At 42.2% G+C, this 16,778-nt stretch overlaps 1 protein-coding gene across 1 annotated transcript in view; it reads right to left on the reverse strand.

Moving 5' to 3' along the window:
* The window catches only part of LOC138749877 (lactadherin-like), a 45,160-nt gene extending 30,486 nt beyond the window's left edge, over positions 1-14,674 (reverse strand). The window contains exon 1 of the mRNA XM_069911854.1: positions 14,592-14,674. The gene's annotated coding sequence lies outside the window, so the exon portion shown is untranslated. The remainder of the gene's footprint in view (positions 1-14,591) is intronic.
* Between the last annotated feature and the right edge of the window lie 2,104 nt (positions 14,675-16,778).

The raw sequence follows: 16,778 nt of genomic DNA on the forward strand, positions 1-16,778 counted from the left end.
ACTCTTATACCTCTTTACCTGCATACATATCAATCGTGATCATTTTTACTCTCATTACCCGTCTTCATCCCTCAGTCTATTTTTGTCTTTACCCACATACATATCAGTCGTGATCATTTTAACTCTCATTACCCGTCTTCCTCCCTCAGTCTATTTTTGTAATTGTTCTGCAAATTTTCGTGCTTCTTCTGGATCCGAGAATAGTCTGTTTTGTTGTCCTGGAATAAATATTTTCAATACCGCTGGATGCTTTAGTATAAATTTATACCCTTTCTTCCATAAAATCGCCTTTGCTGTATTGAACTCTTTTCTCTTCTTTAGGAGTTCAAAACTTATATCTGGATAAATGAAGATTTTTTGCCCTTTATACTCCAGTGGCTTGTTGCCCTCTCTTACTTTTTCCATTGTCTTCTCCAGTACCTTTTCTCTTGTAGTATATCTTAGGAATTTTACTACAATAGATCTTGGTTTTTGTTGTGGTTGTGGTTTAGAGGCCAATACTCTATGTGCCCTTTCTATTTCCATTTCATGCTGTAGTTCTGGACATCCTAGGGTCTTAGGGATCCACTCTTTTATAAACTCCCTCATATTCTTGCCTTCTTCATCTTCCTTAAGGCCCACTATCTTTATGTTATTTCTTCTGTTATGGTTTTCCATTGTATCTATTTTTTGAGCTAGTAGTTCTTGTGTCTCTTTAGTTTTTTTATTAGATTTCTCCAATTTCTTTTTTAAGTCTTCTACCTCCATTTCTGCTGCTACTGCCCGCTCTTCCATCTTGTCCATTTTTTTTCCCATTTCTGTTAAGGTCATCTCCATTTTATTTATTTTCTCTTCTGTGTTGTTTATTCTTTTTCTTAAATCCTTAAATTCCTGTGTTTGCCATTCTTTAAATGACTCCATGTATCCTTTAATAAGAGCAAGTATATCCTTTACCTTGCCTATCTTTTCTTCTTCTATTTCACCATACTCTTCCTCTTCTTCTTCCTCTGGGTTGACCATCTGTTGTTTCTTTGTTGCCCTTTCCTCCTCTTCTTTCTTGTTTCTATTGTCTTCTGTGGTCTCTTCTTGCTGCAGGTGTTCTGCAGCTGTCGTTGCCGGCTGTGGAGATCGACTCCCCAGCTGGTCCCCCCTCCCGTCGGTGTGTTTTTTTTCATTCGCATCGCGCATGCGCGAAACTTCGCGCATGCGCGGTTGCGCACTTTTGCTCGGCTCTGCGAGCCATTTTTGTAGTCCATTATTTACCGACCTGAGGGAGCGGGTTTCTCTCTCCGCAGCGGGCCTCTTCGGACAGGTAAGGCCTTCACCTTTTTCCTCCTTTGTCTTCTCTTCCTCTCTTCTTACCGTTGCTTTCGACTTTTCTTTTTTTGTCGCCATCTTCTTTCCACCTTTATACTCACTTTTCTGTAACTTTTATTTCTGTGCCTTTGTGTTTTCTCTTGTTTTTCCCGACTTTTCTGGAGAGGGCTGGAGTTCACCGTCCGGCCACTACTCCATCGCGTGACTCCTCCGTGCTGACCAAGTTTTAAGCAGTTTTATATTGCAGTCCTTTTGCAGAGCACTAAACAAGTCCAGTTTTAAAAAAAATCAATGAAATTATAAGTGCCTATGGGTGATTGAGACCAGGTATTCCTATCTGGTTGGGGAGTTGTTAACAGGGAGGAAGTTGCATCACTTTCATTCTCATCCCATTTGATTGATATTTGGCATGAGAAAAACAAACTATATGGGCCACCAGCCTTGATTTGTCAGGAGGCATAGAAGAGAAAATCAGGAAGCCTAGGATAGTTATAAAAATCATTGGTTGGTCCACAGATGTAGAACTGTGGTCAATGTACCATAGAAAGGATGTGATTGCACTGGAGAGGGTACAGAGGAGATTCATCAGGTTGTTTTCTTGGAGTAGAGCCTTTAAATTACGGGACACTCCGTGGAGTGGAGATGTCAGTGTCAAGAATGGAGAATGACTAGAAGAATGAAAAGCAAACCTTTCTGCGCACACCTGCCTTGTTAGGGTGGTCAAGTATTTTGGTGGCCACTTCTGCTCCAAACTCAGAAACATAGAAGGTAGGAGCAGGAGTAGGTCATTCGGCCTTTCGAGCCTGCTCCGCCATTCAATGAAATCATGGCTGATCTTAAAGTTCAGTACCTCGTCCCCGCCTTCTCGCCATAACCCCTAATTCCCTTATATTGAAGAAATAGATCTAATTCCCTCTTAAATATATTCAATGAACCTGCCTCTACTGCCCTCTGTGGCAATGAATTCCACAGATTCACCACCCTCTGGGTAAAGAAATTCCTCCTCACCTCGGTCCTAAATGGTTTGCCTATTATCCTCGAACCATGGCCCCAGGTTCTGGACTCCCCCACCATTGGAAACATCGCTTCTGCATCCATTCTGTCCAGTCCTGCCAGAATTTTATATGTCTCTATGAGATCCCCTCTCAATCCTCTTAAACTCCAGCGAGTACAATCCCAATTTGCGCAATCTTTCCTCATAGGTCATTCCTGCCATTCCAGGTATCAGCCTGGTGAATCGCCTCTGCACTCCCTCCATTTGCAAGAACATCCTTCCTTAGATAAGGTGACCAAAACTGCACACAATACTCCAGGTGGGGTCTCACCAAGGCCCTGTACAGCTGCAGTAAGGTATCCTTATTCCTATACTCTTGATATGAAGGCCAACATACCATTTGCCTTTTTAACCGCTTGCTGTACCTGCATGCTCGCCTTCAGTGACTGGTGCACAAGAACCCCTAGGTCTCTCTGCACTTCCCCATCTCCCAATCTATTGATCACTTGTGCTTGCATCTGTGCACAGATGTGTGGCCTGTAGCTTGAGGTGGTCTCCAGCCCAATTATGCATTAGGATCCAGGAGGGTGGAAAGGGGTCAGGGTGTAAGGAAACACTCAAGCCACCAAACATGCAATAAGTAGATAAGTTTACAAAGATTGTCCTTGAAAGCGTGTGATCTCTGCCAGATCTTGGGCATCCCTGATAAAGGGCTCAGGCCTGCAACGTTGACTGCTTATTGATTTCCACGGATGCTACGTGACCTACGTGACCAGCATATTTTTTCTATTATTCCTTGGAACTTGCCTTGACATTGAACATGGAAAATGTTACCAGAATTTGGAGGGTTGGCCAAGAATTGGGGCTGCCCCCATGAGAACAACTGCCATTTATATTGGAAGGCTATCTCTCACTAGTATTTCCAGGTGCCTTAGCCACCATCTTAAACAATAAATATCCTACAGGCACCAATTAACTCCTTGCAGATCACTTCTGATTAGTTCCAGAGATTACATTCCTTCCCTCAGGCTAAGAGGGAGGGGAGTCAATGAGAACCTGTTCCCTTGGTTGAAAGTCGAGCATTGTTTCTACGAAAGAGCAAAGGGTCAACTTATCAAAGAATTGTCAGACCTGAAGGGCAACAAAGTCAATCTACTCATCACAGAATGGGAGACCCAGTATGTTATTTTTTAATGTTTCTTTGATCTCCAGGTGAAGCTCAGAAAGTGTCCTGAGTTAACCCAGCTCACTGTCCAAAGGTAAACTTGCAGCACCCAGCATATGTGGTCCTATGTACTGTCCCTCCTCTCATCTCTCGATTCCTCTATTACTAACAAATGAGTACCTTTGAAGTGATGAGATAATGCAGAATTATCACATGAACAGTGTTCATATCTTTAGTATACCCCTCAGCCGCACGTGTCTGTGAGTCAGTGTGCTTGCTCTGTGCTGTAATGTTTTGCGATCCATGGAACGCTGATTGCAACAATTCACATTTTTGTGGCACTATATTACAGATTTTCCAAATAAAATTGTTTTCATGAAGGAGTTTCCATTCTTCTGTACAACTGTGAGTCGCCCACAGTTTGAGAAAATGGGATACCAAACCAGCATTTTAGCCCATCCCTTAGCCATCTGACAGTTCAATCGCACAAGCACAAGTATAGGATTTAAACCTTAGAATACTGCTGTCAGTTCTCAGCAGTGTTGTTGGAGGTGCAGTCCTTGAGATTGTTTGTTCAGCCAAGGTCCCTTCACCTTTTCTGGCGGTTCAAAAGTCTGAGTTGGCAGGGGCATATTTTTAGAAGTTGAATTCTGATTCTTGCTATCTTGAAAAAAACACAGAAAAGCTGAAGGAACTCAGCAGGTCTTGCAATGTCCACAGGAGGGAAAGATATCAGAATCAGAATTTATTATCATGAACATGTCACAAAATTTGTGGTATGGGGCAACATCACAGAGTAAACATTTGATAAACCACTTAACAAAGTAAAATAGATAGAGTGGAAGTAAACAAAAAAAGTAAAGAGGTGTCTGTGGTTTATTGATCATTCAGGAATCTGATGGCAGAGGGGATGAAGCTGTCTTGGTGCCCGTCTTCAGGCTCCTGTACCTTTTCCCCGATGGTAGCAGGGTGACGGCCTGGGTGGTGGGGAATATAATTAACTTTTCGGGCCTGAGCCCTTCTTCATAAATTTCTCTTCACATTCTGCCGCAATGAGTGATTTTGCGCTCTTAAATTTTGCAGGTTATTCACAAATGAAGCAAAATTATATTCAAATTTAAAACGTTGAAGAAAAATGTCAGGCAAAATGCTGTTTTGAGAAAAGCACTAATTTTTAAATTTGAATGTAGACTGGTAACAGGCCCTTCCGGTCTGCAGATCCCAATTACACCCAATTAACCTCCAACCCCAACGCTTTTTGAAGGATGGGAGGAAACTGGAACACCCAGAAAAAACCCACGCAGAGAAGGGGAGAACAACCAAATTCCTTACAGACAGTGCCAGATAGTATTCCAACCCAGGTCATTGGTGCTGTAATAGCATTGTACTAACTGTGCCACCCTATTGGTTTAAAGTGCAATTCATTTGCTAATTCAGTTCACACCTGTACTTCACACAATGTCCCAAGAACATTGCTCAACAATGAGGCAGGGAGCAGAATGCAAGGAATGATGGATGGTGCATCTTCACGGAGAGCTCCATGCTAAGATGCCAATGCTCCTTCCAATCTCCCCAGGGTGCAGCCACAGTAATGATGAGCAATCTTCAATCCAGATTTTTGTGTACTGCAAGTGCCTACTATTGCATAGAAGCAAACTGGCCCTTGGGCAGTCCATTATTAATTGCTAAGGAATAGATTTAAATGCGTAATGGCAAGAGATAGATCTGGAAGAAAAGGGTGAAAAGAATGGAGAGTACTGATGAAAGAGCTTTGCCTTTGACTATGAATTAAAGGCTGGGTTACCTCCTGGATACAAAGCTGTCTTCAGAATCCAAAACTCTCCAATCGTAACTCACAGAGGCACATGACCGGGAAAAGGCCCTTTGGATCATCAGAAATAGAATCAGAATTTATAATCATGAACAAGTCATGAAATTCTGTGTTTGCAGAAACATCATTGAGCAAATCTTCATATTATAACCATCTTCTTACAACATTACTTTAAAAAAATAAAGTGCACAAAAAGTAAGGCAGTGTCTTTGGTTCATTGATTATTCAGGAATCTGATGGCAGTGGGGGAGAAGCTGTCCCTGTGCTTGTCTTTAGGCTCCTGTACCTTATTCCTGATGGTAGCAGAGTGAAGACAGCATGGCCTGGGTAGTGGGGTCTTTGAGGATAGAGGCTGCTTTTTTAAGACACCGCCTCATGTAGATGTCCTCGATGGAGTGAAGTATGGTGCCTGTGATGTTGCAGGCTGAGTTAACAACTCTCTGGAGTTTATTCTTGTTCTCCATTCCAGGCAGAGATGCAACCAGATCAGAATGCTCTCTACAGTACACGTGTAGAAGTCTATTAGAGTCTTTGGAGATATACCGAATGTCCTCAGACACCTCACAAAGTATAGTGGCTGGCGAGGTTTCTTGGTGATTGCATCAACATGGAGGCTCCAGGACAGATCCTCTGAGATGTTGACACCCAGGAATTTGTAGTTCTTAACCCCCTCCACTACTGAGCCCTCGATGAGGACTGGGTTGTGTTCCCCTGACTTCCTCCTGAAGTCCACAATCATCTCTTTGGTTTTGCTGACATTGAGCGCAAGGTTGTTTTTACACCATTCAACAAGCTGATCTTTCTCCCTCCCTGATTTCTATCAAGTCTTGTTGACCAAGCATCTATTGAAACTTTTCCTACATTGCTTCTAATATATTTTCCCAACATTCCAAACAGTTAACCCAACCTGCACGTCGTTGGACTATAGGTAGAAACTAGAGCACCCAGGAAAACCCAAGAAGTCCACATGCAAACTCCACAGAGACTGTAGTGGAGGTCAAGATTGGACCTGGGGCAGGAATAGGAAGTTATCAGCACACTGTGTTGCGTGAATTACCTGCACATGGACTGGTTGTGTGCTATCAACATTCTGGACCAGGGAACTGATAAGCACACAGCACAATGAAGGCCCAACAGTGACACACCAACAGTTCATTCGGTTGCTGGCCCCAAGTTGTAAACCCAAGTGGTGTCAGAAACCTTGATATTTGAACACTGCTGATTGGATGTTGCACAGAGACAGGCCAACAGATCCACTGCGGGAAGAGTATTCAGGTTAGGTGTGGGTATAATTGTGTATGTGTAAGGGAGTGGGGAGCTTTGGATTTGGTGAGGCAGAGATGGATGGCAGGAGACTGACACCTGGATCAGAGTCTGGAAGGGACACAGTCGGCACACAACAGTCTGTGTGGAGTTTGCATGGTGTGCCCCCACATTCTCACGGCCATCACTCGCCGTCAGACCCGCCCCCACCTGCATCACTAGCGTGTGTCAAGCGTCACTAGAGTCCAGCTTGACACACATTAGTGACCCTCCATGCAATAAAGGCAGTGCTTTCGGCTGCAATGTCAGAGGGATGGAGGAGGTTTACGTCCTCTCAGTAGGCAAGCCTCCACCAGCACCCCCGCTCCACTGAGCGAGTTTACAATTGTCATACTGTGCCCCACCCAGATACCCTAATGCCCTCCTTTAACACTCGTTCTGGTGCCAACCCTGGGAAGGGATAATGGGTCCCAAATAGGCCAGGTTTGCTACGTGGGTTGGCAGCAGGAGCATTACATGGAAAATCACATCATGTTGTCCAATATTAAAATGGAAAATGGCAACTACACTAGGGTAAAACTTGGAGAAACCTTGTTGAATTTCCAGAGTGGTGCAATGTAGCCCAAAAATTATTGTTATTTCATACCACCATAAGAGACTTTCAGCTGGTTTGTACTGAAAAGAAACCAAATGTCTATTTCACTGTCTTGATTTCACATTTTTACAATACATTCAACATTGTTAAACAAATATGGAAAGCCTTTCACCTGATTGTCAATTGACATCTGAAAGTTATACATATAAATTGAGGTCAAGAAATTTGTCATGGTCTGAGATCTAGTCCAAATATTAAACAGACAAAAATATGATGCAACTGCATTTTTGATTTTACAGGAACTCTCTGTATAAACACAGGCCATTCTTTCTAACTGTTGCTAATTTGGGCAGTGACTGTGGAAGGAGAAACAAAGTCATCTTCAGGTCAAAAGATCCTTTACCAAAATTTGGAAAGAGAACAGTTAGTGGTTAGCACAATGCCGTTACTGCGCTAGCGAGCCGGACCATGGTTTGAATTCCGCAATGTCTGTAAGGAGTCTGCATATTCTCGCTTCTCACGTGTCTGCATGAATTTTCCCCGGGGGCTTTGTTTCCTCCCACAATTCAAAACGTACCATGGATGTAGGTCAGTTGGGTGTATTTGAGGGGCACGAGCTCGTAGGCTGAAAGGAACTGTTACTGTACTGTATTTTAAATTTTGACCTTCCTAGTTCTGATGAGGGATCTTCATCCTAAAAAAAAGGTTCATCTTTCCATGGACCTCTATTGCTTTGCTGGCTATTACCAGTATTTTCTGTCTTTACTTTAAATTCTAGCATTTTTGATCTTTTTAAAACATTTTTTCATGAACTGTGCCTAGTTATGTTGTATTGGGCATAATAATCGTATGATGTTTGATTATACCTGAAATACGCCAGTCCAAATTTTCTTTCAGTAAAACAGTTGAATATCTTAATCTTATAAAGAATACAACTGGGAAATAAAACATTATTCTTAATCAAATTCAAATACATCATCTTAAAATGATTGAAAATCAACGTGTATACAGATCATATACCTCAATATTTTGCAGCCTCTCCCTAACAACTAGTGGACATGGGTTTGAAGAGAATGGAAAAGTTTAAGGGAGATCTGAGGGGTATGTTTTTCCACCCAGAAGATTTGGGTATATGGAACAAGCTGGCAGAGGAAGTGGTTGAGCCAGGTTCAATGTCAATGTTTGAAATATGCATTTGGGCAGGCACATGGTAGGAAAGGTTTAGAGGAATACGGGCCCAACACAGGCAAATGAAATTAGCGTTACAGACATCTTGGTTCGCAGGGATGAGTTGGTCAAAAGGGCCTGATTCATGCTGTCACTCTAAGTTTAACAGACACAATAATGAAAATACAAAATTGACATTACGAAGCAGCCAGATGCAAAGATTCTCCTTCATGATTGTGGTCAGACAGAACACACAGCAAGATCAAGTGGAATCAGACAATCCCCAAGATGATAATTCTTGAGAGCCTATTTTATGATAGTTTTCATTTTGTTTTTGGTGTGAAATGGGCTTCCAACTCAAAAATCACCAGTCCTTCCAAAGAGCAATTTCACACTCCAAACATTGGGATCAGGGTCTCCCAGAATATCCTCAAGTTTATTGTTGTCATTCCAATTGTAAAGTCTAACTGGAGGAAACAACAATCTTCAGTTTTCGGTGTAAAAACACATATAGACATAGCACACACATTTACAAGCCATTTATATGAAATACATATATAAAAATAAATGAATAAATATTGTTTCATAAATAGTAGAGCCTCGGATAATTAGTGTGAGCAGTTTCTTTGGTCGTTCAGCTGTCTCACTGCCTGTGGGAAGAAGCTGTTTCTCAGCCTGGTGGTTCTGGCTCTGATCCTCCTGTATCTCTTTTCTGATGGGAGTCACTGGAAGATGCTGTGTGGTAGGGGCCTTTATGATTTTGCAAGCCCTCTTCAGACAATGATCCCAGTAGATGGTGGGGAGGCACCAGAAATCCTCTCTGCCACTCTTACGGTCTTGTGGATTGACCTCTGATCCAAAGCTCTTGCAAGGGAGGCAACCTTTTAATTTAGATATACAGCACTGTTACAGGCCATTTCAACCTACGAGTACATACCAGGGTTAATTGGGCGGCATGAACTTGTAATGCAGCCAGCCAGGATGTTCTCAATAGAATGCAGTAGTTGAACAGAGATGTTCTCTTTCTCCACTGTCCATCACACATCCTTAGGTCAGCAACTGCACAGCGACGAGGCAGAATTAAATGCTTACTGTGGCATTCTTTGCAGTACTGTCAGCTCTGCCACAGCAGTTTTTTTTTAATATAATTTTTTATTTTTCACACAGTGAGCCATATCAACCAAAATATGTACAAATGTATCTCATTAAATTTACACAGTGCTATTTTCTCCCCTTTTTTGTGATCTCATTTGTTCTTCATAAAAGGCTTTATATATATTCTGTTCATCAGTTTTACCTTTTCTTTCTCTTTGTCCATCAGTTTTACCTTCTATTTCTCTGTGAAGATCTTGGTCTTCTTCTCTGTGTCTGTGTCTCTTCTGTTTTTCCTGATGAGCTGCTTGTATCTCTTTCTCGGGCCTCATCTTGCTGGGCTTCTTGTTGCTGGTCCTCCCCTCCCGGGCTGCTCGTCTGTTGTGCTTCCTGACGTTGGTCTTGTCAGTTTTCCCTCCATCTGTCTTCCACATCTGTTTTGTTGCACTCTCTTCTGCTGTCTTCCTTATCCTCCAGCTGAGAGTGTTGGGCGTCCCTCAGCTGCTCGGTCTGTGACAGCCCGTTCCTCTGCTGAGCCCCCCTCCCGCCGGTGTCCTCTTTCTCCTTTGATTGGACAGTTGCACACTTTTGTTTAGCTCCGAGAGCCATTTTTGTAGTGCACCACCGACCGGCTGGTGGGTCGCGACTCTGTAGGGCAGGCACTGACTTTGAGGGTCGGGTGCTCCTCGCCACCGCAGCGTCCTGTTCCTTCCTGCAGGTAACGCCTTCTTTCTTCTCCGGTGACTTTTTTACTTCTTTTTTTCCAATTGTTCTTACTTTCTCCTTCTTGGAAGCCATCTTCTTTCTCTTCTCTGTATATTTATCTTCTATTTCTTGTACTCTATTTTTGTTATGCTTTGCTTTTTCCTAACTATTTTTTCCTATTTTCCTGGAGAGGGCTGGTTTTTCCGACCGGCCACTACTCCATCACATGACTCCTCTGCCACAGCAGATTTAAAGCTTTCTGCACAACCTAACAACCTGACAATTACAAACTCAAGAGTGTCCTCTGCTGCCCAAGGGTAACATTTTCCCATCTGCTGCATCAACCTTATAGGATTGCCAATTTAGTACCAATGGAAGGAGGCATTATTGGACTGGATTTAAAATAAAATCTTCAAGCTGAAACAATGCTATTTTTTAATTTGAAATTCACTACAGATTCCAGACAGCCATGTACCCTCTATTAAATGTTGAGTGTGTATGGGACCACTTTGCAACTTGAGCCATTCAAGGTTCTTGGTCCCTCAGAATATGCAATAACAGGGTAACAAAATCGAACAGGACATGTTTTTCATGTCCAAATACCAAAAACATGCATGTTGGTTTTAAATGCTGGTTGGTTGTTGAATTGAACATAGAACAGAAGAGGAGGTAGCATCCTGCCTGTGGGACTGTGCTCCTTCCCCTGCCCTTCTCCCTCTCCCCCCCCCCCCACCCATCATTTTGCTTTTCCTCCCCTCCTCTCCACTGCTTTTGATCAGAGTGCTTTGAATACTTTGAATACCTTCACCCCCACCAGGGCGTCTGTCTGCATCTCTGCTCATACCTTGATGAGGGGCTCAAGCCTGAAACATTGGTTACTTATATTTATCTTTGCAACAGTGTTTGACCAGCTGAGTTTTTCCAGCATTGTGTTTTTATTTGAATAGAACAGTACAGCACAAGAACAGGCCCTTCAGCCCACGATACAATTTTGGCTTGTTCAGCACAGAAATTGTGAGTCGATGAAAAGTTCCAGACCAGAAACATTGACCATTCTTTTCCTCCCACTGTTGCTGCTCGACCCACTGAGTTCTCCATCAGATTAGTTTGTTTTGCGTGGAAAATGTTATAAACAAGCATTACTTACATTTTTTCATAAAAGAGGCTCATTCACAAGCCAGCCAATGGAAAGGGGTGAACAAAATGATAGATCTGTTGCTGAGGGATTGGGGCTGGAGGTATGGAACTGGCCAGACAAACAGAATTACTCAGAAATCAGAAGATGCTCAAGTCATTCCACTCACAAAACCAGCAGAGGGCACAGCCAAATCCAATAGAGTTAAGTGAGATCAAATGGGACACATACAGCGTCATTATAATATTTAAAAGTCAAAGCTCAAAGTACAAATTAATTGTCAGAGAACATAGATGACATCACCTACAACCCTGAGATTCTTTTACTGCGGGCCAGGCAAAATTTCTAATTACCGGTACTATAATCTATACTCAAATAAAGAACTGTAAACAAACTGACTATGCAAATATAGAAGTATAAATATTCAGTAATAAATACTGAGCAGAGTACATCCTGAATGAATCAGTTATTCTTTCTCTTTGGCTTGGCTTCGCGGACGAAGATTTATGGAGGGGGTAAAAAGTCCACGTCAGCTGCAGGCTCGTTTGTGGCTGACAAGTCCGATGCGGGACAGGCAGACACGGTTGCAGCGGTTGCAGGGGAAAATTGGTTGGTTGGGGTTGGGTGTTGGGTTTTTCCTCCTTTGCCTTTTGTCAGTGAGGTGGGCTCTCCGGTCTTCTTCAAAGGAGGTTGCTGCTCGCCAAACTGTGAGGCGCCAAAATGCACGGTTTGAGGCGATATCAGCCCACTGGCGGTGGTCAATGTGGCAGGCACCAAGAGATTTCTTTAGGCAGTCCTTGTACCTTTTCTTTGGTGCACCTCCGTCACGGTGGCCAGTGGAGAGCTGGGAAGGCGATGGTCCTCCATTCTGGAGACGTGACCCACCCAGCGCAGTTGGGTCTTCAGCAGCATGGATTCGATGCTTGCGGACTCTGCCAGCTCGAGTACTTCGATGTTGGTGATGAAGTCATTCCAATGAATGTTGAGGATGGAGCGGAGACAGCGCTGATGGAAGCATTCTAGGAGCCGTAGGTGATGCCGGTAGAGGACCCCTGATTCGGAGACGAACAGAGCGTGGGTATGACAACGGCTCTGTACACGCTGATCTTTCTGTGTTTCTTCAGGTGATTGTTTTTCCAGACTCTTTTGTGTAGTCTTCCAACTGAATGAATCAGTTATGTGGTGATATGTAATTACACCACTAGGTCTCCAGGGGTCATCCCGGTGACCTTGTCTATAAAGCAGTCCAGAGCTACAATCTAGCCTTCCAGATTCGTCTGGCAGAGAGACAAGACCTCTTAGTGTACATATTAGTTTATTAAAGCTGTCTTACACTCGCACTGCTGGTGTGGTTATTGTCAGTACAGGTTGTTCAGGAGTCTCCAGGGAATGGATAGGCTTATTCCACACCCACTCCTCCCTCCATTGAAACAAAAGTGGGGTTTATCCAAGCCTTTTAACATCGCACCTTGTCTAAACCATCAGGTTTATGTGGTTTGATTGCTCCCCAACCAAAAGAAGAATTGATCACAACAGGAAAAACCCATTCCACTTGCACAACGGTGAGCATGCAATGCTGTAGAAACACAGCAGGTCAAACCGTATACTTTATGTTGCCAAAATAAAGATACATAACCAACATTTCAGGCTTGAGCCCTTCATCAAGATATGAACAAAATATAGACAGGGGCCCCAACAAAATGGTGGGGGGTGGTGTGGAAGGGGAGTATACTAAGCACTTTGAAGATTATGAGAAGGGGAGGAAAAACTTTTTTTGGACAAATTAAGTGATGGTTTGGGCAGTAAAAGCAAATCTAATAGACACATGGGATGGACATTGAGAGGTGCAGGATAGCCAGCAAATGCCCCATAGGTCAATGTCCTGTTTCTGTCCAAAAGTGACTGGATATTATTAGTGGAGTGTGAGCACATTGACAAGGCTGAATAATGATGCAGTGTTATTAATTTAACATGAAACAAGTTTATCTATTTTCAACATAGTTGGTCTAACCATGAAACATCTGTAATGCAATTGACAATTTTAGAAATCTTGCTGTGAGAACAATCTCCCCTTTTATTTTCTGCTGAAGAAGTTCAGCTGTCTGGTTCACCCAGAGCTTTTCTGGGAAGCAATCCAAGCCTCAAGCGACAGTAATTTCTCCTCGGGTGATTTTCTCACTGACTGGCTACTGATATCATGGGAGCTGTCAGCAGATGCATTGATTGATCTAACCTTATCCCAAAGTCAAGATCAACCCTCACAAATTCAGTCTGAGCAATGGTCTTCCACAACCAGAGATTATGCACTTCTCCAAAACAATCCATAATAATTCAATTCAAGAAATGCAACTTTGGAAGCATGGGATGCAAACTATTTCCTTAAAATGTTCCGTTCTTCCTTCCAGGTGACTGGAAGCCTAACAGATAATTAGAGGGAAAACACCTCATCTTCATCGATTTTCGACATCAGGTCAGACAGGGCGAAAACTAATTTTCTAGGGTGCTGAATCAGCAAAAGAGCTCGATACAAGTGTACATTGGCTTACCGATCATTACCTTTTAATATGGCAGCACAGAAACACCCTTCAGCCCTTCTAGTCTATGTCAAACTATTATTCTGCCTAGTTCCACTGACCCAGCCAATGTCCCTCCATACCCCTCCCATCCTTGTACTTGCTCAAGTTTCCCTTAAATGTTATAATTGAAATCGCATTCATCACTTCGGCTGGCAGCTCGTTCCACACTCCCACCACTCTCTATCTGAAGAAGATCCCCCCCTAAATCTCCCTCTTCACCTTTACTTCACCCTTAACTCATGTCCTTTGGTTTACAACTCACCCAACCTCAGTGGATAAAGCCTGCTTGCATTTACTCTGTCGAGACGTCTCAAAATTTTGTATACAGACACGAAACAGCATGAAAATGCAGCGTCCTTGAATAATGTAGTTCCATTCAATGTCATTTCTTTACAACATTGATGAGAAAAAAAATACTGTAATATTAAATTGGTTTCATTTTACGCTGTACCATAAAAGTAGCAGATCAATAATGTTAAGTAAGGACCTGCAGTATATGTTATCCAGCAGCTATGTTCACCTTAGTGCCTGCAATGGATAAAAGTGTGTAGATCTAGGCACAGAGCTCACATATGCCGATAACCAAAAGAGGATATCACTAAAACCAATAGGTGACATTGCTACTTCATGAGAAATTGAGGGAGTCAGTATTCAGTTCAATGCTCCTCTTTCAATATACCACCATATCCCTTTGTTCTTGTCACCAACAGACATTCATTGCACTCATGAAGCCCAAATAATCTCTTCTGATAATAATCCCCACTCCACTTACTTGTTTGACAGTGAACACCCTGGAAACCAGTGGGGCACTTGCAGATGTAGTCACTGAAGACATCCCCTCTACGTGATAATAATTCGCACAGACCGCCATTTTGACAGGGGTTAGGGTTACAAGAGTCTGTAATATAAAGAGATTTTTAAAAAAACATGGATTAAGTGTTGCCATTCAAATTGGAATTTTATTTACAATTTTGATGTATTGGCATTAATTGCTTTGTTAAAATCTTTTAACCATTTCCAGTTAGCAAACTCCCATGCTTCACAGCAGCCTTAAATCAGGCATCTTCCAAACCTCCAGCTAGTCCACTGAAGGTCTACAACTGGGCCAATGAGGCCACCTGAGATCAGATTCCAAGACTGCACCAATCACTGTTACTAGGCTGTTTAGCCAAAATACTAACCTTTCTCCACCTCATTCTTGGATCTTTTAAATTCTTCTGTCTTCCCTCTTGAAAGCCAAACTTGCTTGGTCGCATACTTCCACCTCTATCAGTCTTGTATGTAGAAAGTCCTTAAGATCATAAGACAGAGGAGCAGAATAGGCTATTCAGCCCATTGAGTCTCCCCTGCCATTTAATCATGAGCTGATCCATTTTCCCACTCAGCCTTCTCTCCATGACATTTGATACCCTGGCTAATGAAGAATTTATCAATCTTTGCCTTAAATACACCCAATGACCAGGCTTCCACAACTGCCTGTGGCAACAAATTCTACAGATTTACCACTCTCTGGCTGAAGGAGATCCTCTGCATCCCTCTTCTAAGCAGATGCCCTTCAATCCTTCTCAAAATCCCTCACTTGGTTATTAATTTTTATGTTTGTCTTCAGTGGAAATGGATGTTTCAAGACCCTTTGTATATTCAAAAGCTCCTTCTAAACCGAGGTCCAAGCTCTGGAACTCCCTCCAAAAGCCATCCAACTCCCTCCCTCTCGACCTTAGAGATCACATTGAAATTTTTATTTTTGTTCATCAATGTGATAACTTCCATGGGATCTTGGAATGTCTTACTGCATCATAGCAATGTAAATGCAAGTCATTGTTTATTCTAGCAAGGGGATAACCAGATATGAAATACATGGGAATGATGGATGAATTTTTCAAAGAAACTTCCACATAATGAGCAGATCATTTCTTCAATAGGCCATGATGAAAAAAAATGGCTGCACTGCTGGGGCGGACCTGGGGAGTGTGGGGAGTAGAGACACAGCACTCACCTGCAGGGTCCTACCATCCAGTCCTACTGCCGACGGCTCTGTACAAGCTTCAAAAGGCCTGTTAAAGGAGTCGATGGATGATGCTTTATTGCAAATCCTATGACCACATGGTCAGGACCCAAGATGGCAGCTCCTGTGTTCAGCAGAGGCCACGAGGGATTGCAAATTCCGGGGAAACAGCAGATTGGCAAATGGGGAGAACACACCCGCATTGAGAAGGAGAAGCAGAGTTTGCACTAATACCATATTTCCTTTGTAATTCATCAAAGGGACAAAAACAACCCTCAGAAAAACAATCAGATAAATTTTTTATTCCCTTCTTTTCCCATTGTTTCAAAGTGGCATTGGAGACCGTAAAAGGAACAAGTTGATTATTATATAATGGCAATCTTCCAGAATATATATATTTTTAAGTCCCAATTTTTTAAGTTACTTGTCCATAAATTCAATAAATGTTTCAATATTGGTACATCATAAGTTCGTAATAAATTTTTATTCCATCGAAACAAAAACTCATGAGGAAATTTTTCTAAAATAACCGCCATTTCTATCTTTACCCAACTAGGTGGGTCGTCCATATTCATTAATGCACTAAGAAATTTGAATTGAGCTGCTTCATAATAATGCTGAAAATTCGGTAATCTTAAACCTCCAAATTGAAAATCCCACATCAATTTTCTCATTGCTACTCTCGGAAATTTTCCCTTCCATAAGAATTCTCTAATCGCTTTATATAAGTCCTTAAAAAAACTTTTTTTTTTTAAATAAGGAATTGATTGAAACAAATATTGTATTCTAGGAAAAATATTCATTTTTATGGTATAATCCTCCCTAGTAAACTCAAAGGTAGATCCCTCCACCTAATCAAATCTAATTTAATCCTTTTTATTAAAGGAAAATAATTAATTGAATATAATTCTTGAAATTCCGTATTAACATTAATTCCTAAGTATTTAATTTGTG

The sequence above is a fragment of the Narcine bancroftii genome, chromosome 14, assembly GCF_036971445.1.
Source record: "Narcine bancroftii isolate sNarBan1 chromosome 14, sNarBan1.hap1, whole genome shotgun sequence".
NCBI lineage: Eukaryota > Metazoa > Chordata > Chondrichthyes > Torpediniformes > Narcinidae > Narcine > Narcine bancroftii.